The following is a 26,414-nucleotide window of genomic DNA, read 5'->3' as shown; positions in this document are numbered from 1 at the left end:
TGCATGTGGAAAGGTTTTTGCATATGTATTATTTATTTTTTAAATTATTTAGGATATTCTTATTTGTTTAATGTATCCCAAATTAACCCAGGTTGAGTTCTTGAGTTTGTGCACCCAGAATATAGAAGAAACAGACCACTCTGACACACATTTAATACATTTTATTAGATTAGATTAGATTAGATTCAACTTTATTGTCATTATGTACAAGTACAATGCAACAGAATGCAATATAATTTAGTATAATTTTTATAATTTATAATATAGTTTTGCTTTATATATATATATTGCGATATGAATACAATTTCACCATAAGTTGACTTCATATATCTATTTGGAAAGAATTTATAATGTTAAATCAATTGGGATGATTTTGCACTGGAAGTGCATCTCCATAAACTCTAATAAACAACCTAGAAACTTTTTGGGGTCCCCAGACACATTTACGTCATGGTCTGTGCTATTTGCAGTGCGTTTCTGTATTTGCATGTGTTGAGAGTATTTTCATCCATAATAATCTCTAAAACAATCAAGAAAATGTATATTTTCCCCGAGTCTAACAGTATTTAAGTACAGCAACTCAATGATAAAAATAAAAATAATTTAATAAAGTGAATTATAGTAAAAGGTCACAAATTGTACAATTTCTTATACGTAAATGCTTTTAAAGTAACTATACAGTCACAGGCATCAAAAACATATGCAAATGATAAATTAGAATACAAACTCAACATTGTAACATTGCAAACAAATCCTGCAATGTGACCATTGCGAATGATCACATTGCGATATCAATGATGAAACAATATATTGTGCAGCCCTTAATTAATTGCAAGAGGTATTTAGTGACCTGGCCTTATTTTTCTAATATGCAACATCGCAGATATTACGGTTGCACAGAGAAAATTTACTTACACCAATACATACCTCAGGTCGCTAGTGACCTTAAACACTTTTTATCACACAAAAAAAAACTGACATCCTCTAATAATTGTTATTTAATTCTAGAATAAATATTTGACACACACATTGAGGCATTTAAAGAAAATTGCTAACCTTTTAACATAAATGAGGAGATGGGTTGTAAACGATGGTATAAGGGTTACATCTAGGTGTTCAGTATAAACTGTACAATCATTTTTCCAACAATAAAGCAACACTTATTTCTCTCTCTAGCTTAGAGATGCCCAAAGTAGGGCCTGCGGGTCAATGTTGGCCTATTGTAATCTCATATTTGGCCCACCATCCCATCTGAGAAGAGAGTGAAAAGGATGGAGAGAGTTGGGGAGAATACCTTTAACAGAGACCGTCATTTCTAATTTGACGTAACATTGTTTGTTTTATTGCTGAGCTACAAAAAAAAAAAAAAAAGCCAACTGAAATTAAATGTTGCAAATTATGTGAGTTTTTAAGATGTAAATACTGTCACTTGATGGATCAACACAATCTCACAGCAATTCGTAACTTTTTCATTTAGTGGCTAATTCGTATAAATTCGTATGATCTAATTCGTACAGTTTAGTACGATTTGCTTATCCCCCAATGACGGTTGGGGTTAGGGGTGGGGTTAGGTGCCACGCCTCCTTTTTAAAATCGTATCATTTCGTACAACTGAAATCGTACAAATTCGTACGAATTAGCCACTAAACTGGCAAAACGTAAAATAATTACGTTTTCTCGTGAGATCAGGCTGGATGGATAGAGGATTTTGAAGAAGACATCAGCGAGCAAATCAAGGCAAAAGCTACAGTAGTGTAACTCCATTCTGTTATACTGTAAATGAGATGTTTTTACTGTAATAAGTTCATTAAAAATGTTGTGTAAAAAAATATACTAGTTAATATGAAGCTGTTTTTTCTAGTTATTTTTAAATATTATTAAATAAATAACAAAATTACACATGGCCACTATACTTAACTTCGTCATATTTACCCCTCCCCCCGCCCCCCACCCCCCAAGCTCCAGTCAAGTTTAATTTTTGACCCTTTATAAGAAAAAGATTTGGACATCCCTGCTCTAGCTGATACAAAAAACCCAGTTTATTATAATGAGAATGTGATTTAGTTGACTGATTGAATACTCCACTATGTATTTTTCTGAAAGTTAAATTGATCGTCTGAATCTGCACAAGACATATTTTGCTCATTTCTGTATGCTGGGTATGGTTGAAGGATGTTTGTATTGAGAATGAGGAGAGGAAGTATTGTTTTTTTTTTTTTTTTTTTGGATTCTGTTTTTACTTCTCAGTGGAAGTCCCACAGGGTTCGCCATGGAATTGGAACCAAGCACGTATTGTGTCTAGAAAAGGAGTATTTCTCTATGTGTTTTAAGCTTTTGACACCACAAAAGCACGAAAGCTGCTGGAAAGCGAGAAGAAATCAATGTGGTCCACTGTAAAGCCTCAGAATCCCCAAGCAGAACTTGTGTCTCCTTTACAATAATCCAAATACAACAAACAAAAGACAGGAATAATTAATAGATAGTCTCAAAAAAAGCACTTAAAATAATTTACAGTTGAAGTGAGAATTATTAACCCCCTGTTTATTTTTCCCTCAATTTCTGTTCAAAGAAGAGCCGATTTTTTTCAACACATTTCTAAACATAATAGTTTTAACTCATTTCTAATAACTAATTTATTTTATCTTTATAAAAGTAAATAATATTTTACTAGAGGTTTTTAAAGACACCTCTATACAGCTTAAAGTGATATTTAAAGCCTTAACTAGGTTAACTAGCCAGGTTAATTAGGCTATCAAAAAAAAAATGCTTAAAAGGGCTAATAATTTTGTCCTTAAAATTGTGTTTAAAAAATGTAAAAATCTAGCCGAAAAAAAAAAAAAAGAAATAAGACTTTCCCCAGAAGAAAAAATATTATCAGACATACTGTGAAAATGTATTTTTTCAAAATAAATGACAAGGTGGACTGTTGGAGCTAAGAGCTGATTCAAAGTTCAGAGACTACGCCCATCATAGTAAAAATTTATTCATTCATTTAGTTATTATTTATTGTAATTAATTGATTGTTATCGCCTGTGCAGGTTTACATTGTTCATACAGCATTTTCTGTTTTAAAGTAATAATAATAATAATAATAATAATAATAATAAACTTGTAAGAAATTCTTAATATTAAGCTGAAGTTTCTGTTACTGTGTTTAAACTGAGATAAAGGAATCAGATCTTTGGTGGTTTAAAGTAATATGATGAATTGGAGTTATACTGTTATTCCATTAATTATCTCAGACAAACACAGCGCACCTAAACGGTGCAGTGCAGTTTACTTCTCTCCATAAACTTGCATCGGAGCTGCAGCAATGGATATCTGTTTGTCATCCTCTAAAAAAACGCTTGATGGTCACCTAGTTACGAGAGACGACAGGCTTGAACGCAAAGCCGATTGTAAACCATCAAGAAAACCATGCACTCACGCAATTTACTTCAGGTCAAAATAACAACACACGTGAAAAAGAATGCCGTATAGCAGCAGTGAAGACACTGTAAATAAAAAAATATGTCGCCAGAGTGGCTTTTTGGTTTCTTTTTTTGTTCATCCCAGCAACTAGCTCCCCATCTGAAAGATTTTTTTAGCATAGCGAGTAATGTTCTGTTCCCCTTTGGGGGGAACTTCAGCACTATAAGTGGATTTGATTGTAAAATCCACGCATTGGGGAGGTTCGGTTCAGAAGCTACTCATCTGAAAGAGTATTGAACGGGCCAATTAAGAATGAATTGGCAGCGCAAGCCTGCGCAGGTGAGCGGCATAAGCAATCAACTGAGTATATAAGCTCACCTGGCGCCAGCAGACGCTATCCTTTTCGCTTCAGAGACTTTCTGATCGAGTCGATGAGGGTTCCTCCTGCTGTGACCAGCGATTCTGAGCGAACGAGAGCATTCTCCCGGTCCAGAGTGTGTACACGCAGTGGCAGACGGTCGAGCTGGGTTTCTCCCTTGCCTGGCGTTCTTTGGGTCCGGTCCTCCAGAGCGGTGCGTATAAAGTTGCAAACTTCACAGAAAGAGCAACACAGTCGTGCAGCACGTCCTTATCAGGACGGCGCTCCGACTGTGCGTTTCTGGATGCGGTGGTTTCCTGTCCTCGGATGATGGGCGTGGGCACTGCGTTACATGTCTGGGGGTCCAGCATGTTAATGCGTTGCTCGCGGGCAGTTCATGTCGTCATTGCGATGCCATGACTGTTGCGCAAGATCGCGGTTAGCCTTTGCAAAAGGGCGAACCACCCCAGTTGTCCCCTGCTCTGCAGCGGGCACTCGGGCAGATCTGAGGGTTTCAGCGAGAGATAATCCGTCGCCCACGGGCCCGCGGACCTCCCGCTCCTCTAAGCGCTCCATCCAAGCTTCGGGCGGGGGAAGCGATCCGTCTAACAGATGGTAGCCCTTACGCCCGATGACACCGGAGACCAGATGTCCACCGCGGCATCGGAGGGTGGGCTTTCATTGTCCGATGATGATCCAGACCCGCTCGCCCCCTTCGGGCTGGTGAGCGCTGTCACTACGGATCCTGAAACGGACATGTTAGCCGTGCTTTCCCGGGCTGCTTCGGCCGTGGGTTGGAGATGGTTTATCCCCCAGCTCCGCGGCCGGACCGACTAGAGGGGCGTTCCCTTCTTCCCGGAGGTGCACAGTAGGCTCACGCGGTCTTGTAAAGCACTTTTTTCTGCTCGTGCTGCGTGTTCCTCCACCCTAACCACTCTTGACGGTGAAACAGCCAGGGGGTATGTGGCGATTCCTCAGGTTGAGTGCGCGATGGCGGTAAATCCGCGCGGCGCCTCTTCTTGGCGGGGTCCGCCTCGTCTCCCATCCAAAGCCTGTAAGTTATCTACCTCCCTCGGAGCTAGAGCTTACATAGCTGCGGGCCAGGCTGCTTCCGCCTTGCATGCGATAGCCACCTACCAGCGCTACCAAGTCCAGGCGCTGGCCGAGCTGCACGAGGGTGGGTCCAACCCAGGCTTACGAGCTTCGCACTGCCGCCGACTTAGCTCTTCGGACTACTGAGTCCGCTGCGTGTGCGTTGGGGAGGACGATGTCCACATTAGTGGTCCAGGAGCGCCACCCCTGGCTGATATGCGCAAAGTCGACAAAGTCCGCTTTCTTGACTTCCCCATATCCCCAGCCAGGTTCGGCGACACTGTCTGTGAATTCACCCAGCAATTCAAGGCGGTGAGAGAGCAGTTGGTGGGTGATGTCTTATCGGCGGTCCGTAGCCCGCTCCGCCCGCCGTGCCATTCATACCTGCTCCTCGCCGAAGGCGCCCGCCTACGAGAGCTGCTCCGCCCCCGCACATGCCTCTGGCGAAGCGAGCGCGTCGGGCACCTCGGAAGCAGGCAGCCCCCCTGCCCAGAACGCCGCTAAGTCCGGCAACGGACCGCGAAGCGCCCCTGGGACAGGCCATCTGGAGAAGAGGGAACTTGCTCTTTCCCCGCTGGAGGGCGGGGCCCCATTTCCAACGGCACTTTTTACTGCCATGAAAACATTATGAAAGGGCACTTTTCACTTCCCCAGATGTGACAGCCCGAAATCTGCCAGTCTGGGACGCTATGCTTTCTAGCTTGCAGATTCGGTGCGTTTCGCCAGTGGCTCACGAGCGCTGGGAGGACGGTCTCCTTTCTCCCACCCCTCGAGCCTCCCCTCCGGAGCTCGGGTTTGGAGTGAGAGCAAATATCTCACCTCCAGCTTTTCCGTGGGACCCGCGAGCTTCCCGGATCAGCACACCCACTCCGCGCTGCCCCACTGCTGGTACGTCAGCGATTGTAGCGATGAGTCCATTAGCGAGAGCTCTGCCTGCCTGGTTAGCGCGGGCCAGCTCTTCGCGGTGGCTCATACGCACAATCAGACTCGGCTATGCGATTCAGTTCGCGAAACGGCCCCCCAAGTCACGGGTGTGTATTCACCAGGGTCAGCCCCCTGTCCGCCCCTGTCTTGCGAGAGGAGATTGCTGTCCTCCTGGCGAAGGATGCAATCGAGCCGCTCCCTCCAGCCGAGATGGAGAGCGGGTTTTACAGCCCACGCTTCATCGTGCCCAAAAAGAGCGGTGGGTCACGGCCAATCCTAGATCTGCGCGTTTTGAACCGCTGCCTGCACAAGCTGCCGTTCAGAATGCTCACGCAGAAGCGCATCCTCCGGTGCGTTCGTCCTCTGGGTTGGTCTGCAGCATTAGACCTGATGGACGCGTATTTCCATGTCTCCACTCTTCCTCGCCACCGACAGTTTCTGCGGTTTGCGTTTGAAGGTCGAGCTTGGCAATACAAAGCCCTCCCCTTCGGGCTCTCTCTGTCTCCGCGGGTCCTCACCAAGCCCGCGGAGGGTGCCTCAGCGCCCCTTCGGCTCGCGGGCATCTGCATACTCAATTTCTTTACGACTGGCTGAATTTTGCCCTCTCTTTTGATTATGCACAGAGTTGATTATGCACAGAGACAAAGTGCTCTGGCACTTCCACCTGTGGGGGTTTCAGGTCAACCGAGAAAAGAGCAAACTCGCCCCCGTGCAGAGGATCTCTTCTCTCGGGCTGGAGCTGGACTCGGTCACCATGGCAGCGCACCTCTCCGGAGAGCGCTCTCAGCTGATGCTGTACTGTCTGAGAGAGCTCGACAGTAAAATAGTGGTCCCACTGAAACTATTTCAGAGGCTCCTGGGGCATATGGCATCCGCAGCCGCTTCATGCCGCTCGGATTATTCTATATGAGACCACTTCAGCACTGGCTTCACGATCGAGTCCCCAGACGCGCATGGCACGCGCGCGCACACCGAGTCTCTGTTACTGCGCTGTGTCGCCGCGCCCTCAGCCCTTGGAGCGACCCCTCGTTCCTACAGGCCTGGGTGTCTCTAGAACAGGCGTCCAGTCTTGTTGTCGTTTCAGCAGACGCTTCCAACACGGGCTGGGGGGCTGTGCGTTGCGGGCATGCGGCTGCGGACCTGTGGAAAGGTACCCAGTTGCATTGGCATATCGCCTGGAGCTGTTGGCAGTGTTCCTCGCTCTCCACCGTTTTTTTCCGGTGTTGGAGCGGCAACACGTGCTGGTCAGGACGGACAGTACGGCGGCGGTGGCGTATATCAGCCGTATAGGGGGTATGCGCTCTCGCCGCATGTCTCAGCTCGCCCGCCGTCTGCTCCTCTGGAGTCATCCGCGGCTGAAATCGCTGCACGCCATTCATATTCAGGCAAGCTCAACCGTGCAGCCGATGCGCTCTCACGGCAGCCTTGCGTCCTGGAGAATGGAGACTCCACCCCGAGTCTGTTCAGCTGATATGGGCGCGATTCGGGGAAGCCCAGATCGATCTGTTGCTTCCCCCGAGATCGCTCATTGGAAGTTGTTCTTTCCCTGACCGAGTGCTCTCGGCACGGATGCACTGGCTTACAGCTGGCCTCGGGGCACGCGCAATACGCGTTTCCCCCAGTGAGCCTGCTCGTGCATTTACTGTGCAAGGTCAGGGAGGACGAGGAACAGGTTGCTGGTTGCGCCCCTCTGGCTCAACCGGACCTGGATGTCAGAGCTCTCCCTCGCGATAGCCCTCCCCTGGCAGTCCCTTCGAGAGAGCACCTACTCTCTCAGGGACAGGGCACCACCTGGCACCCTCGCCGATCTTTGGAGATTTTTAGACGCGAGGAAGACTTAGGTAACCTCCGATTGCGGTGGCTAATACCGTCACTCGGGCTAGAGCCCCCTCCCCGAGCGCGCCTATGCCCTGACGTGAAGTCTATTCACTGAATGGTGTGTCTCTCGCTGAGAAGACCCCCGTAATTTGCCAGATCAGCGTTGTGCTTTCTTTACGCCGAGAGAAGTTGGAGAGCAGGCTGTCGCCCTCCACACTCAAGGTTACGTGGCTGCCATCTCCGCTCTCATAACGCGGTGGCTGGCAGCACCGTGGGAACGCATAACCTCATCATCCGGTTCCTCAGGGGCGTTAAGCGAATTAACCCCGCCCCCTCTCATGCCCTCTTAGGATCTCGCCCTCGCTACACAAGCCGCGTCAGATCCCTTCGATCCTCGACTCAGTATATTCTGTCCCTGAAGACAGCTCTGCTGGTCGCGTTGATATCGATTAGAGGGTCGGGGACCCGGAGGCATTTTTCGGTCAGTGACTCGTGCCTGTAATTGGGCTGGCTTCTCTCACGTCCTGAGACCCCGCCCGCGATATGTGCCCAAGGTTCCTACCACTCCGTTTTAATACGAGGTAGTGAGCCTGCAAGCGCTGCCCTCGGAGGAGGCAGACCCAGCCCTTCTTTATTGTCCAGTTCGCGTTTTGCGTATTATCCGGACCGCACTCAGAGTTTAGATCATCTGAGCAGCTCTTCGTCTGTTATAGCGGTCGGCAGCAGGGAAGTGCCGTACCGAAATAAGTTCCCACTAGATTGTGGATGCCTTTCTTTCACTATCAGAGCCGAGATGAGCCGCGTCCCCCGAGAGCGCGTGCGCACTCCACTCGGAGCTTCGCATCCTCTCGAGCGCGCGCACGCGGTGCCCCTCTAACAGACATCTGTAGAGCTGCATTTGCACATTTGCAAGGTTTTACAATCTGCGAGTGGAGCCGGTTTCCTCAAGGGTATTAGGTAACCCTTGGTGATTGAGGAAACAATTCGGTAGGGTGTTGAAACACGCTTGCTGCGCCATTTTCCCTAACACGGAGATACGTGCGCCTTTTTATCTGTCAGTAAGTTCCCCGTCAGGTGAGCCCTGCAGATTCCTCCGTGGCCCCCAGCACTGACTCAGCGGAGGAGTCACTTGCTGGCCCACTACGTTGTAGGTCTGCCCGCTGGTCAGCCCGCGTTTTGGGTAAAGGTGCCTGCTATGCGTGGTCCCCACTTGGCGATCCCATATGCTTATTCCGCCACGGTTAAGTCCCCCCCTGGGCGGACCCGTGTCTTCCCTCCCCGCTAACCACTCTTTTGCTATGCGTACTCCCCCTTTTTAGGGCTAGTCCATATGTAAATTCTGCCATCTATCCCCCCTTGGGTAACGGATGGCCTCCGCAGCGTCCTCCCTATCGGGATTGCACGCTTCCCAACGTACTGTCGTATTTTCCTAGAATTATCTAGATGCTCACGACTTCCCAAAAAATATATATAAATCCATAAAACTTCTGTTGAAGTAGGATAAATTAGGGCCAGGGACACGTTGGAGGACCGCGCCCCCCATGATGTGGGTGCGTAACGCTTGCTTGACTATCTCCTCATCGGGGGTGTTGGTAAGGTGCAGTCATTATGGCGCTTTCAATGGGCTCCCAATGCGTGGATTTTACAATCAAATCCACTTATAGTGCTGAAGTTCCCCCCCGAAGGGGAACGTTCGAGGTTACTAAAGTAACCCTTCGTTCCCCGAGGAGGGGAACGGAAGCACTATACTCCGTCGCCATAATGACTGTCCCTTAGCTGTTGAAAGTCTCTTCAGCTTAAAAAGGATAGCGTCTGCTGGCGCCAGGTGAGCTTATATACTCAGTTGATTGCTTATGCCGCTCACCTGCGCAGGCTTGCGGTGCCAATTCATTCTTAATTGGCCCGTTCAATACTCTTTCAGACGAGTAGCTTCTGAACCGAACCTCCCCAATGCGTGGATTTTACAATCAAATCCACTTATAGTGCTTCCGTTCCCCTCCTCGGGGAACGAAGGGTTACTTTAGTAACCTCGAACGTTCTTTTCAACACTTATGTTTATTTTATTACGAAGAGATCAGGTATTTAGTTTAAATATTTTTGTTTTTGACTATTAAAACTATCTGCCTTAGTAATGTTAGTAAATTAAAATAAACTGGTTAAATAAATAAAAAATCCTAATATTCCTAAATTTACTGTATTTAAAAAAAAAAAATCAATATAAAATGATGACACAATGTCATTATTTTTTATTTTTTTATTTTTTTGCTTACAATATATTACTAATATATTATTGTATGTATATATCAACCACTAGAAAAAAAGAGCACAAATTTGTATAAATCATGGAACCACACAAGTACAACCTAATATATATATATATATATATATATATATATATATATATATATATATATATATATATATATATATATAAAATGAGACTCAAATCAATAAGAATAAGATTAAGATTAAGATTAATAAGATTTTGCTTACATTACAATAATGGGAATTTGGAGAGAATGCGCTCAATTTGTCAAAATGTCACACCAGTATGTTTTTGTTTTCAGTTAAATATCCTTCTTTTTTTTTCTTAAGATTTTGTGCTGAAACACACTCTGGATTTTACAAACACCGAAGCGGGCAAAAACAAAGAAAGAAATAAGTAAACTTAGATACACTGGCAGCAATAAAAAAAAAAAAAAAAAAAAAAATCAGAGCAGAAAACATGGATCAATCTAATCTTTGAAGTGCATATGGATTTCACTGTGCTCCACTCTCAGGTTCCTGTTCAGACCGGCTGTCTGTGAGGGTGAATTGAGGGGCGTTCGGTTCTGAACTGCCGGTGGAGAGAGACGGATGTAAATGGGACGCAGTGTGATTTATGCAGCATTCAGAGTGAGCGGAGCAGTCGTGAGCAGGAACATGTCAAAAGTTGCCTTGAGAGAAAGCCAAGTTCTGCTTTACTAGGAGGAAGCGGCTTGAAAGCAAGATGAGCGGCTGCCGCAGCGGACAAGTCTCGCTATTCACAGTTTATTAAAGGAAACGTATCATGAAAATACCACTTTTGCATGTTAACATGCTATAATCAGGTCCCTGGTGCCTCTAAAAACCCAGAAAATGGGAAAAAGAACTTACTTTTGGCAAGCCTTTTTATTCAAGCATGTGGGAAAATGTGCCATTCAGATTTCACTCCACCAGTGACGTAGGAAGGAGAAACTTACTACCACCCTTTAATCTGCTCGTTTCCACCCACAACACCACTGCAGCGCTCACTATTTCTGTTTCTATTTCGCTGTGGCAGATACATATTTTAAAGAGACAGTGTGAGTTAAATACTATGGTAAGGGGGGAGAGAGAGTGCGAGTAGCATACTATGGTAAGGGAGACAAGGGAGAGTATGACTAGCTTACTATGGTGAAAGAGGCAAAAGAGGGTGTGAGAAGCATACTATGGTGAGGGAGGAGAGAGAAATGGTGAGTAGAATACTATGGACAGGGAGGTGAGAGAGGTGATGCGAGAGAGAATGTGAGTAGCATACTTGGTGTGGGACGCAAGAGAGAGTGTGAGTAGAATACTATGGCAGCGGAGGTGAGAGTATGCGAGTAACATACTATGATGAGTGATGCAAGAGACAGTTTGAGTAGCATACTATAGCGAGGGAGGTAAGAGAGACTGCAAGTAGCATACTATGGCAAGGGAGGCGAGAGGGAAAGTGTGAGTAAATTACTATGTTGAGGGAGACAGAGTGTGAGTAGCATACTTTGGTAGGGAGACAAGACGGCGTGTAAGTAGCATACTATGGTAAGGGAGGTCAGAGAGCATGCAAGTAACATACTATGGTGAAGGAGGTAAGACAAAATGCAAGTAGCATACAATGGCAAGGGAGGTGAGAAAAAATGGGAACAGCATACTATGGTGAGTGAGACCAGAGAGAGTGTGAGTAGCATACTATGGTGAGGGAGGCAAGAGAGTGTGTGAGTAGCATACTACAGTATGGTGAAGGAGGCAAGAGAAAGTGCCAGTAGCATACTATGGCAAGGGAAGTGACAGAACATGCATGGTGAGGGTTGAAAGCGAGCATTCAAGTAGCATACTATGGTAAAGGAGGCGAAAGAGAGTGGGAGTGGCATAATATGACAAGGAAGGTAAGAGAGTATGCGAGTAGCATACTATGGTGTGGGAGACGAGAGAAAGTGTGAGTAGCTTGCTATGGTGTGAGAGATTAGAGAATGTAACTAGCAGGTAAAATAAAAGGTTCTGTTAAATTTTCTAAGTGTATTCATGTGCAGTAAATTAATAAAGCCGAATCTATGATATGACAAATGTAATCTAATGGAACCACAAGAGCAGTGTAGTTTCACACTGCAAACACTAACCATTAAAAAAAATCCTGGTTTAGACTAATTTTAATCTTCGAGATCTGCATCATTGTCTGGTTTAAATATGTGAGGCTTGAAACAACAACTGCTCATTTCTGACATTTTGGATGTATGAAATACTCTTGTTTTGTTGTTTCTGGAGTGTCAGAATAACACAAAGGCTCCGCCCTTTTCTGGATAGCAGCAGCGCATTTGCATTTAAAGGGGCACACATACAAATGTGCTGTGTTTTTGCTTACACCCAATGAGGAGCAAATTTGACAAGCTATAACAAATGGTCAGTGGGGTATTTTGAGCTGAAACTTCACAGGCACATTCTGGGGACACCTGCAATTTCTTTGACATCTTATGAAAAGGAGAATACTATGTCACATTTAATGCAGCAAAAAAGACGCTAACACCTTTGCACTCAAATATCCAGACTAACCCTGAGGCACAATTTTCCAAAGAGCTTTTCCAGATCGAAATCACATGGGCTGCAGAGATTGAATCCACTTTATTTCCTGAAAAGTAACGTCAACAACTTAAGCTACGGATTTGTGGACGCAGATCATGTCTAATATCGTATCTCTATTTTCAATCAGTCCAATCTGCAGGTCAGCCTCCACCTTAATCTGCTCTCATACACCCGCTCTCTTTCTCTCTGTATCCGAGCAGGAAGGAGATTGTCTTTCATCTGAAACCAGACAGTCGACTTTTCGGAATCTGCTGGCTCTACATTGATGTGATGTGCGAATATGGGTTTTTTCTATATCAAGATTTGTCAATAGAAGATCTTCTATCACCACTGTGCCCTTTGACAATGCCCTTTAGCCCAGGTAGAAGACCGTTCCTGTGTATTACTTGGGACAAAAGCATATTTCTAACAAACAAAAGAGTGAAAGTGATATTTTAGACAATTGCTCACCTAAATTTCTATTCTGTCATCATTTGCTCACCCTCATGTTGTCCTGAATGTCATCTTAGCTGAACCTAGCTGTTTTTTTTTTTTTTTTTTTGGAAGAAAATGAACATAAAGGGGAAACTAGATGTCAAGCACCAAAGGTACAATAGAAGAAACATAAAACTATAAATGAATGAATAAATTATTAAATTAATAAATTAAAATAGACAAATAAAAAGTAAAAAAAAATTACATTAAACTCCAGATAGAGCTGCACTATTTGGAAATATTTTCATATTGCGATTAATGCGGTCAATATTGCTATATACGATTGCGATTATAAATGGTATGGTGAGTCAACTTGATGAGTTTTTAAGAAAAATGCACACATAGATTAGTAATGAGAAATTTAAGATGCACCAATTGCAATTTTCTTTGCTGATTCTGATTTTTGTGACGTGCTGATACCAATTTTTTGCAGATTCCGATTTTCTTTCTAAGAACTATAACTATAATAAATTAATATTTAAAAAATCAACATCAGTGTCCCTTAAACTTCATTAACAACACAAACAAAACTTAATTTTCCACAGTCAAAAAAAAAAAAAAAAAATACTTGTTCAGATACTTGTGCTGAACCATTTGACTATACCGTCGATGACATGTAAATTATAAATTTTATATTAATTTATATACTGTTTTGTAACATAAATATTGAAAGCTTTAATGTTTATATTGACAGTGACGCCAAGTTATAAGAATATTTTTTAATTGATTCATTGATTCATTGATTCACTCGTTGATTCATTCATTCATCCATCCATTCATTCATTCATTCATTCATTCATAATTTTATGTTACCATTATTGTACTTTTGGATCTTGATATCTCATATCCCTTTTTATGTTCATTTTATTCCAAACAAAATCAGTTAGGTTGAGCTAAAATGAGACTTGAAACAACATGACGGTAAGCAAATGATGACAGAATGAATGGATGAATGAATGAACGAATAAGTTCAAATAGATAAATAAAAAAGTAATTGTATTCCAAATCTTTATCACCATGTTTGAGCATTAAAGGGCATCTATTTTAGCCCCTTTTCAAGATATAATATAGATATTCAAAATATTATTGTATAAGTCTTTTGTGTCTTCAGAATGTGTCTGTAAAGTTTAGCTCAACATACCCCAAAAATCTGGGGAATTTGAGATGTCAGAATATTGTAGCAGTTTTTGTTGCCTGTGTCTTTAATGCAAATGAGCTGGTTCTCCCCGCTCACCAATCCCACATGTATGTCAGGACCATAGAGATCACTTTAATGGATGTAGTCTTCAACTTCTGCGTCTAACATAGATAAACAGCACAGTGACTGACAAAAATGAAGCAGATCTCTCTTACTACAGTAAGAACTTCCCCAAATGTTGTTAGATATATTTGCTTTGGAATTAATTCAAGCCATTCTGCAATGACCAGTCACACACAATGTCGCAAAACCATTCACACACACTCGTTTTCATTCAGATTTGACAAAAATTAAATGTGACAGGATACACATTAATATCCACTGATGTATCGACATCCATTAGATTAATGTACAAAATAAACCTGATTTAAGTCCACAAACTGGTATTGAAGCGTCTTCTTTTATAGTTGTACTGACACTATGCGGTTGTGGTGATGGACTACATAGCAATTTTACTGTATTTATTTCAAACATGCACTGTTTTTAAAACTCTTTAAACTTGTAAAACTCATTATTGAGATGAGTTGCAGATGACCACAAAGAGCTAAACAGATCTTTGCGCACGTCCAGTTTTGTGAATATGTTCATACATGTTACTACGCAGACATGTTATTATGCATCTGTCAATCAATTCTGTGGGTGGAGAAACAGCACGTTGTGGTGAGCCTCAATATGGGAGGGATTTGGATCCTATTTTAATGTCAGGAAATAAAAAAAGAGACAGAAGCTGCGTCCCAAATCACTTATGCACAATTCTACGCCATTTTGTAGTATAGTATAAGTAGTGCGTTGACACTGAAAACTCTAAAATAATAAGTGCACTTTAATTACCCGAATGATGCACTCATTCAGCTGGTAAAGTTAAGTGTGGAATGTTGGAACTTCACGCTATACCTGCCAACACTCCCATTTTTCCCGGGAGTTTCCTGTATTTCAGACCCATCTCCCGTTTTGTTCTGTCTCCTGGAAATTCACCCTTCTCCCCCTCCTCAGCTATTTGGTACAGTCCATGAATCGTCAACCTTAATAGTGCAGACCAGGCTCCCAGACAATGGTGAATGCGGTTATACTCATGGCAGGTATTATTTAAGGTTAAGCTTTAAATCACTCCAATATGTCTGTGGGCACACGTTACACACATTTCTGTCCAAACAGCTTCCAAAAGATGATTTTCATCATAGTTGCTCTTTAACCACTAATTAATCAAACTAAAACCTCATTTGAAAATTTACAACAGCAAAAAAATAAAAAGTTTGAAATAATTTAGGTTTTTTATGTCTTTGAAAGAATTATCTTATGTCTCTTCACACACACACACACACACACACACACGCACGCACGCACGCACACACACATGCACACACACAAAAAACTAAACAGGACAAATTCTATACCTGTATATATATATATATATATATATATATATATATGTGCAGGTTGTGAACAGCGTGATGGTAAATAAATGACGATTTTCATTTCAGACTGAGCTATCTCTTTAAACTTTGATGAACAGCAAGATGACAATCTCTGCCACAAACCCGCTTCATATTATTATACACATTTTACAAACCGAGCCATTTAAACAGTTTGCTTAGAATAAACTCCTCTTGAACACATATTCATTCAAGTGTTCTCCATTAGCATGCTGTTTCCAAGTACAGGTTAACAGCCTGATTGATTGGAAACGTGAATGTGAACGATCTGATGACACTCTTGCACTGTAACACTCTACACGAGAGTCATTTCTTTCTCTTTTTTTCCAGGGGTCAAGGGACAAAAACAGCATTTAGATGAGAACCATTGGGCTCGGTCATCACAGGCATGCTGATTCCACCACAAGCTTTAGACATGAGCGAGAAGGCCAACAAATGAGGTGGAGAATCCAGACCGCAGAACAAGCTGCACAATTGATCTGGCAGTGTATGGGGTTAATGCTCTATTTCAGGACATGTGTTGATCAAATCTAGCGCACTCATGCCTCTCAGCTTACAGTGTGAATTGTTTTATTGGATCCAGTTTGTTCATGAATTAAATGCCTAAATGGTAAAAGCATGTAACACCACAACACACTTCTCAATTGTGCTCATTTATGGCCACAATAATTATAATAATCATAATTTTTTTGTCATTATTGTAATTATGGGTTATAATGTTTTAGGTGATGTATAATGTATTTACTTACATGAACAAACACATTTTTAAATTTAAATAGTTATCTCTATTAACATTGGTAGTTGATGTTAACTGATGTTAACAGGCATGAATTTGGCATTTTAGTAAATGTTGAACTATGATTAATAGGTGTTATATTGGTATTGTTCATTCTTAGTTCACTTGCTTCCCTTAGGCTTATAGTCCCTGATTTATTAGGGACTACCACAGCAGAATGAACCACCAATTTCTCTGGCATATGTTTTATGCAAACTGATCTCACAAAAAGCTGTAAGTATTTTACGTTTTGTCAGTTTAGTGGCAAATTTTTATGAATTTGTACATGTTTAGTCATATGAAAATGTACAACTTTAAAAGGAGAAGTGGCACCCAACCCTACCACTAAACCTAATCGTCATTGGAAGTTGAACAAATCGTACTGAACTGAACGAATTAGATCATACAAATTCTTACAAATTAACCACTACATCTAAAAGTTATGAATTGCCGCGAGATTGCGTTGATTTTATTCAATTCACCTTTATTTGTATAGCACTTTTACAATGTAATTCTGTCAAAGCAGCTTTACATAGAAGAGCATAGTAAATTGAAACAGTCTGGAGTGTCAGTTCAGTTTTCAGTGTCTAAGTTCAGTTCAGTTTAGCTCAGTTCAATGTGGTTTAAAAATCACAACTGAGAGTCCAAACACTTAAGAGCAAATCCATTGATGTGTAGCTCTACAGGTCCCGAACCATGCAAGCCAGTGGCTACAGCGGCAAGGAAGAAACTTCACCAGTTGGCGAAAGTGAAGAATTTATGTGAATTTATAGGAATTTATTAAGAGTTTTAAGTGGTTGATGTGCTTCCAGACACACCCCACTGAGAGTGCACTCATGAACCCCCAATGCTGGAAAACACCCATACACTCTCTCATTTATACACACACTTGTACATTACGGGCAATTAGTTCATTAATTTCACCTAAACTGGAGCACATTAAAAACAAAACGCACACACACACAAACAGGGAGAACATTACTCAACTCCACACAGAAATGCCTGTCAAATGCCACACAAAATGCATCATTGTTAGCAATATATGGGTCAAATACACAATTTCTTGTTTTGGTCATGGCATGCATCATGCTAATTGTATATAATGTTTTAAATACATATGGAGAGCACATTGAATACAAATTTTATTAAATGCCTTTTGTGAAAATACAATTATAAATAAAATATGGGTGAATTTAAAATGCCAAAATATAAACTGAGCTGAGTTAAAAAGTCAAAAAATACCACTGCTGAATGGCCAGATGATACATACTTGCAGCAAACAAACCAAGGTTTGTTTTTGATTAACGAGGAGTGTAAAATGATAACAGTGATATACATGAGTCATACATTACATTTAATCATTTGACAGAGAGATTAGAAGGTTAAAAGGTCAGATTAAGATTCTAATATATTCTAAGATTCTATATATAAAAAAAAAATAATATATATGTATATATATATATATATATATATATATATATATATATATATATATATATATATATATATATATATATATATATATATATATATATATGAAGTGTTTGTCATAGGACCAGAGATTTGTTTGTTCATACCTTAAAGGAACGTTAAAGGAACTTTTTTTAAAAACCATAGGCTCATTTTACCACTCCTCTAGATTTTAGGGGAAACATAATTAATTTTTACTGTTTTTTTAATCCATTCAGTTGATCTCCGGGTATGGTGGCAGCATTTTTAGCTTACCTCAGCATAGATCATTGAACCAGATTAGACCATTAACATCTCGCTCAAAAATAAAGAAAAATATTTTGATAACTTTCCTATTTAAAGCTCGACTCCTCTGCATCATAATATCACTGCACCTGCTGCAGCAAAGTTCCTTGATTATTACGCCACAATGCGAGTATAGTTCCTACTCAAACCAGCCTAGAAAATAGCAACTTTTCATTTTTCTGTCTTAGAACACTATGTAATCACAGAAGAGTCAACCTTTAATAGAAAAATGATCAAAACTCTTTGATAATTTTTGAGCAAGATGCTAATGGTCCAATCTGACTTTAGGATCTATGCTAAGCTAAGCTAAAAGTGCTCCCACCAAATCTGGAGGATAAAAATGCAAAAACACAACTGTGTATCTCTTAGAGGACTTGTAAAATGAGCCAAATGCATAAAACATGGAGTGTTTCTTTAACCACACACAAGTCCGCTGTTGATGCATATGATTTACCAAATTATGACTGAACTTACATGTCATATGTCATTCAAACACAAATTAATACAGCAACATGCTTTTTTTTTAACTTCCAAAATTGCCTTGATATTAACTTGCATTGCTTTGATACAAATGTACATTTAATGATATATGACTAACTAATAATTTGGAAATTCATTTAATATCCATTGTATACATCTATTTAAAAATCCTAACACACATGCAGGCAATGTCCTTTGCGTGGGATTTCAAGAACTGCCATGGTCAAAAAAAAACAAAAAAAAACAAACAAACAACAAAAAAAAAAACAGCTCAAAAATACATTCATGGCATTTTGTTCTATCTGCAAGCTGCCTCGGAGGGGGTTACGCATTTCCTTTTTTTCCCCCAAATCTATTTTCAAAGTGGGTACACGTTGCCTAAGTGACATGCCTCCATCTTTCTTGCTTTTTTGGGGCCTGAAAATCCCTCTCTCTAAACCAAAGAGAAGCCCAGGGTGCTGAACGTCAGGCATGCATTGGTGCATCAATGACAAGCACTCAGAAAAATGGGTAGTGAACGCACAGGCATAAAAAAGTCACCGCTGCTTCATGGAGCTTCAGGCAACGGGTGATATAAAGAGAGTGGCTTAAAATGTCTTCTTATGGCTTGCAACGCAAAGCCGCACAAAAGTCTTTCTGCTGGCTCTCTGTGAAGCTGAGCTCTTTGTGTTGAATGTAACCTTCATGGCTGAGCCACTCTGTCTTTGCCAATCTCGTTACAATGTTGTGAGCGGAATAGGATTCGCAGTCAAAGGTTCAGTGAAATCTGCCGCTTTTTCCAGTTCTTTTACAGTCTCTGTCAGTCTGCATTCCTCTCCTTAAACGCTATATAGCAAAAGTGCCGCTTATGCTCTTCCAACATCATCTTGAAGTCATGCAGGTTAGCAATTCAATTATTCCAGCACTAATTATCTGGGAGCCACAGAAATGTGATATAGTAACACTGGTGTGGACACGTCGTTATTTGGTCATTTATTGAGAAAGATGCTCATTTAAATTCAGATGGTGCAGCTACATCTACCAACAGGGACTATAGTCATGATAACCAGTCAAACTCTGACCCCTTGCTCTTCATAATCTTTAATCTTTAATCATCCATGTTCCCCATCCACAAACTAAACTGGCTGTCCGCCCGCTGGCTTGGATGTTTGCACTTGCAGGCATGAATATCAGAATATTAAACTTATAGTTGTGTTTAAACATGCTTCTAAAACATTCAAGACAATGTAATTTTTGATGCACTGAATAAAATAGGAGTCAGGCATATTTAGAACTAAAGTCATTTGATGACATATTAATATATCCACAATATAGTAACTATATAAAAGGATAACAATATATTTAACTTATGTTATTTTAAATATTTATACTTCACAACTGTCCTATAAATCACTAGGTTGTAACCATTTTTTAACAAAATTTTAAATATAAGAATAGTACAGGTTAGAATAATCTGTAAATAGATTTTTTTGTATCACTTGATGCTGTAAGTTTCCATTCTATCTGTCCAACACAATCTCACGGCAATTCATAACATTTTGATTTAGTGGCTAACTCGTATGATCTAATTCGTACAATTTAGTACGATTTGCTCATCCCCAAATGACGATTGGGTTTAGGGGTGCGGATAGTTGCCATGCCTCCTTTTTAAAAGCGTACAATTTCATATGACTGAACTCATACAAATTCGTAGGAATTAGCCACTAAACGTAAAATACTTACGTTTTCTTGTGAGATCATGCTGATTAGTCCAACGATGGAATCTGATGAATGGTCGAAGGTTAAATGCTTGTAAGCATTTTTATCGCTGTTAAGAATTGTTTCATTTATTTGAATTAATTTATATTTGTTTTCAACTCCGAGTTCAATCTGACAATTTTAAAAATTCTAATTTTACCATTTATGTTTTTAGCTGATCCACCCTGATCTCATGAGAAAACGTAAGGAGTTTACGTTTTGTCAGTTTAGAGGCTAATTTTGAGTTCAGTCATATGAGATGTACAATTTTACAAAGGAGGCGTGGCACCCAACCGTCATTGGGTGAAGAGCAAATCATACTAAATTTGTGCAAATTTGATCGTACTAATTCATACGAATTAGCCACTTAATCAAAAAAGTTACGAATTGTTGTGAGACTGCGCTGGCTGATCACATTATTAGTTGTGATATAATTTAGATTTTTATATTTTCTAATTGTTCTTAATATTCTTAATTGTTCATTAGTAACCAAAGACTGCTAAGAGTTCCATACCCTGGGATTGCGTTCCTTCTCACAGTCATTATCTCGACTCTCTGAAGTTAGTCAGAGGATGTAGGGTTTACTAATACTCAAGTCTGGTTGCCTACTGCTCACTCATACTAACAGAGTAGTGAATTTTGTCATTTCCATACAACTTTCTAATATTAGTGATTAAATGATTATTACAAGGTCTCCATGCCACACTGCTCCATACAGTCTAATGTGCCTTACAAATTGATAAAATTATGTCCTATCATAATGGTAGACTCTACTTAATCTACAGGATGCAATGAATTCGAGAACTCCAGAATTAATTAAAAAGGTTAACATTTACATTACAGATAATAGTGATGCCAATTACAAAATCAAACAATAAAACCCAATTCAGAAGTAAACGCACATCAGTTACTCAAAGATAAATCTAAGGAGTATAGATGGAAGTCCAAATTATACATAGTGTTGAGCTTGAGAGCTCTTCACTACAGGTCGGCCTGGATACAGACTTGCGACCCCGAGACATTTCGTCCTTCTCTTTAAATACTCTATGAAAGCAATGAATGGTTATTTTGCTAAAGTTAACTAGTGACTTATCGGAGTATGTATCAATACCAGAGGGAAAGAACATTTTATTTTATTTATTTATTTTTTTTACATGGCATATTTAAGTCTAAGTAAACTCCATCCCTACAATGCTCTTTTGCTCATTTATTTCACCCTGATATTTGCCATTTTTCTTTTTCGCAAAACAATATCTGAAACAAGTAAATGATTCGCAGCTATTTAATATGACTTTATACTGTGCCAGTGTTGTACATTTAATTGGATTTGGTCACCAAAATAAGACAGGCTCATTAAAATCATTTAATATCATGCTGCAATGTGTTATTTCATTGAAAACCTGTGGTAAACATGTCTAATTAATCAAAAACATTATTTCACAAAGCACCAAATGTTGAATTTACTGTCAAAATAATGCTTTCTCTAATTATTACAGAAAATTACCCTTTTCACCCACTTCAGATGAACTCAATAAATATGAGAAACATATAAACATTATGCAGGTTTCAAAATCATTGAGTTATATTGAGACCGGGATCATGCAGGTTAACAGTTTTTTTTTTCTTTTTTCAGATAAAAGTGGCCATGGGGTAAAGTAAAAATTTTTTGGCGAATACTACACACTAGTTTTTCCAAATAAAATGAATATCTGTCTTCATACACTTTTATTGTCTATCCTAATTTTTCAACACATCTCTGATTATACAGTTAAATTTAAAATTATTTTCCCTCCAATATATATATATATATATATATATATTTCTTTATCAAATATTTCTCAAATTATGTTTAACAGAGCATGGCATTTTTCACAGTCATTTCTATAATATTTTTTTCTTCTGGAGAAAGTCTTATTTGTATAATTTATATTTTTTAATAATAATGATAATAAACATTTTAAGGTAAAAATTATTGGCCTCTTAAAGCTATTTTTTTCAATTGTCTACGGAACAAACCATTGTTATGTAATGACTCGCCTAATTACCCTAACTTAATTAACTTATTAAGCCTTTAAATGTTATTTTAAGCTGAATACTAGTATCTTGAAAAATTAGTAAAATATCATGTTCTGTCATCATGGCAAAGATAATTTAGCTTTTATCAAATTACTGAGCGCTTCATCTCAGTGTTGTTAGCTGACAGTGAAACCCCTCTGAACGGACAGATTAAGGGGTTTGAGGTCATTTTGGGATTTTTATTATTGCACTGACAGGGCCACCAGAATTTTGTTAATGGCCCCAGTAGTCTCGGATCAGCTTTGAATGAAATGTTATGTGTTTATGTTATTTATATACTGTATGTACTGTATGCTTGGTGGAACACCAAATATGTATAAACAATGTGTGTTGTCTTCAATCTAATTTGTTACCCAGTGTGTACTGTGAGAGACTTGTCAGTAAGCATTATCCTAAGGATGTGTTGTATTACGACTCTTTCCACTGTGCCTACTTTGTCTGGATGAAACTTACTTTTTTATTTAATAAAAAAATAAATCACTGTTCAGAAAAAAAAATAATAATAAAAAATGTGGCAAAGATAAACAAAGCTAGTGATTAGAATTTAGTTACTGAAACTAGTATTATGTTTAGAAATGTGTTAAAAACTTTCTTACGATGTGGAAATGTACAGAGGTGCAAATTCTGTGCTGGACATTTTATTCAAAGTTAAAAAAAATGTGTTTCCCCAAAGATCCTGTATTGTTATTGCTGAATGATAACTCTCCATTACATGCAAAGATTTGTAAATTGTAGTAAACTGCTTCAACTTCTACAATGAAAATGTTGGGATAGAAATGGAAATCCCCTTACAATCTCTCTGTTAAGCACTGGTTGTATTCAGCATTGGTAATAATGTATCTAGATCTGCCATCAGCATGGATCAACCATGCTAAAGTGGACATTTTGACTGTGTGGAAAATCTATAAATATGTGACATCAAAGAAATCGTAGACACTTAACACCTTTTATGATAATATGAAAGTCAAATTTAATGTAATTTATTTACCTGCATGGTCTAACACAACACAAAAAAAGGTTTAAATCATACATCTGCTTTGAGTTTTAAAAATTATCCTATGGACAGAAAAATTCCAATTTTCATTTGGCAAAAATAAATCCGCAGGAACACTGCAGCTATAAAATACTTTTTAAAAAGCCAGATTCATTAAAGTAAGAAGAAATACAGCACCAAAGTCATATTTTCGACAGTTCTGCAAGATTTATAAGAAGTAGCTGGGAGTGTGAAATTGCAGTCAGTGTGCCTTAAGCTTTACTACCAAACAAGATCTCACTTCGACAGCTGACAAATGCCCAAGGCTGTGAGTTCTGGTGCACTGGACACTCTCTACCATTGCAGTATCTTATGCCGACAACAATAAATTCACCACTAATATGCTGCAAAGACCACACAAACTCTGCTCAGCACAGGAGATCTGCAGAAATTAGCGATACGAAGTAAACACTTATACAGTTCAGTGCATTGAGGTCACGGAACGAAACCTTGCCCTTTTAGTGAAGTCACCACAATACAGTACCGACATCAATACCGGGTTAAATGAGGGCCGGAATCAATTAGGTTTTTTTAATAAGCAAGATTACTTAAAAAGCATATGACTTGGAAGCACAAAAGCCTTGTTAACATAGCCATCACCACCTCTAGATGAATTGAAATGCTAAAATATTTAGCAAGACATTGAGATCTCTGAATAATGATACTTCCATTTGGTTTGTTGTGCCCTAATAAAAAATAAACACATTTTCAGATGCTTTCATTGAATTTAAAAACACTTAATAATCTTGCGGCACTTGACATCTCCATTAATATGACTCATCTGTTTGTTTCGTATGTATGTAAATGCCAACACTTCAACAAACAGACTTCATCTCATCCATGCGTTCATGATAGTTTAACATGCAACATTTTTTTTTTGTATTTAAAAGGGCATTGTTGTAGCCATATTTTTCACCAAAAATGTCTCAGGTCTCCTAATAACAAGTCTCAGCTCAAAATACCCCACAAATACTGTAAATTAGCGTACTGTAAATAGGGATGTTACCTGCATTAACTCCTGATTAGGAATATATATATTCACATTATTTTAAAAACATATAGTTATGCGGTGGCACAGAACAGAGTTATACCTCTTTTTTGACTTTACAGAGAAACAGCAATGTGTTCGGCATGACGTCATTTTGTTGCAGAGATGCTACTGGTTAAATGCCGGCAAAACAGAACACAGAAGCAGAGCGAGTATGTCTGCGGTCTGGAGGTATTATAAAGTTGATGATGACAACAATGGGATAGCAAACTGTGAGGTATGTAAACTTAGGATTGCCTGCTGGGTATTTTAAGTTAAGGTATTATTTGTTCTTATATTAGATTTATTTATTTGTTTTTATATATTTACTGATGCACTAAAGTCCAAAAATAAATGAAGAATTTAAGCTATTTATTAATTGATTGTTCAAGCTACCTCACAGAAGTGTTCTGTTTGTTAACATAGTTATTGAATAATAAAATAAGGTGAATTATATAGAAAAAAATAAGGAACATCCTGGATCTGTTTCTTCGCTTTTCTTTATTATTGTTATTATTATTTTTTTTTGTTATGTATCATAGAAGTATCGGTTTGGGCTTTGGTATCGGTACTTCAGCATCAATTTTACTAGTCCTATCAGTTTAATATCGTGATGTACAATTTTATGAGGACACACATTGGGAGTGCAGAAACAGAAAGCTAGCTGTCAGGATTGAAGTCAGGATTGAAGTCATTCTGAAAATGTACCCCTATATACATTCCTGGAGAATGACAAATATGTCCCAGGAGATACGTTCTTTTTCAGTTTTTGCTTTCACGAATCTACCAGAGGCCACTATGTACACTTTTTGAGATCTCAAATTCATCTTGCAAGTGGCATTCGTGTCAACCCATCTCATTTAAATCCACCAGAGGCCATTGTTGACTGACCGATCGAATGACCCACTCTCCCCGTTCCATAAACCCAACCAATAGTATGTTTAAAACAATCCAGATAAAGAAAAGCCCTCGCGGCAGCCTGATTTTTAACCACATTTTTAGACATTTTTACATTCTCACCCTGTTATTTACTTGATTATTTTATTCTTTGGCTTTTGTTTTTGTTTTACCTGCTTTCTAGAATCGCTCTTCACAGAACTCGAACCCCATGGTCAACTCTACGCCATATCACAAGTCCACCGACATATGCGGCAAGCCCCCGGCCAAACTGTTAACAGCGGAAAAGCAGTCCACACCGAGGTAAGGGTCCAGCTGTTAAGCGCGAAAAGGAACAGTGTCAGACCACCCTTTAGCATTTACTTTAAAGACGAAATGCAGCAATACTGTACGTTCCTCTGGCTACATAATTCACGATCTCCAGAAATGTATATAGGGCTGCATTATCAGAATGAGCCTGTGTTGATTAGAGATGTCTTCAGAGGACATAAAATGTCAAATACACACAAGGTAATATCAAAAACACAAACATCACATAAACATAAACTGGTTACATCTGTGAATGTAAATGACTAAGAAAGAAAGATTCGTATTGAAGAAACAACAGTGTAGTAATACACAGTGCCCCATAATGCTCTATGCTGTTAATATGAATGGAACAACTGTTATTATAAATCAAAAAGAGAGGAGAAGAGAAGGGCTTCTGAATAATGTTAGCAGTTTATAACACACTTTGTATTTGAATGCAGCTCTTAAATGCTCATTTGGAGGAGGAGCTAAGCTAACAGGGAAGATTAAGTTGCCTGCTGTGGGCGGGGTCTGTTTCTAAGTGATATCACTTTTGATAGAAAAAGTCAAATGGCTCATGACACTTTATGACTTATGGGGGAAATTAAAATAAGGGGGTGTATTTTGCCAACATATGGTGGTTGATTACACACAAAGACTAGCTACACAATATATCCCTTAAGCATCAATATTGCAATGAACGTTCTCCAATAGTCACACTGCAGGATGTGCAGTGTTGAGTCAGAAATATAGCTTAGCATTTTCATGCAAATGTCAACATTGCCATAAAAAAAAAAAAAGT

The 26,414-nt window shown here is 39.7% G+C and overlaps 1 protein-coding gene across 10 annotated transcripts in view; it reads right to left on the bottom strand.

Annotated features, from left to right (window-relative positions):
* The window catches only part of cntn4 (contactin 4), a 430,281-nt gene that overhangs the window by 286,409 nt on the left and 117,458 nt on the right, over window positions 1–26,414 (bottom strand). For 3 of the 10 annotated variants that reach the window (XM_087256006.1, XM_087256007.1, XM_087256008.1), the window contains one exon: window positions 25,498–25,639. The gene's annotated coding sequence lies outside the window, so the exon portion shown is untranslated. 10 annotated transcript variants of the gene reach the window in all.

Source organism: Danio rerio, chromosome 6 (genome assembly GCF_052040795.2).
Source record: "Danio rerio strain M-AB ecotype USA chromosome 6, GRCz13ab, whole genome shotgun sequence".
NCBI lineage: Eukaryota > Metazoa > Chordata > Actinopteri > Cypriniformes > Danionidae > Danio > Danio rerio.
Note: the sequence above shows the minus strand (reverse complement) of the source record. Positions and strands in the feature narration are given on the sequence as shown.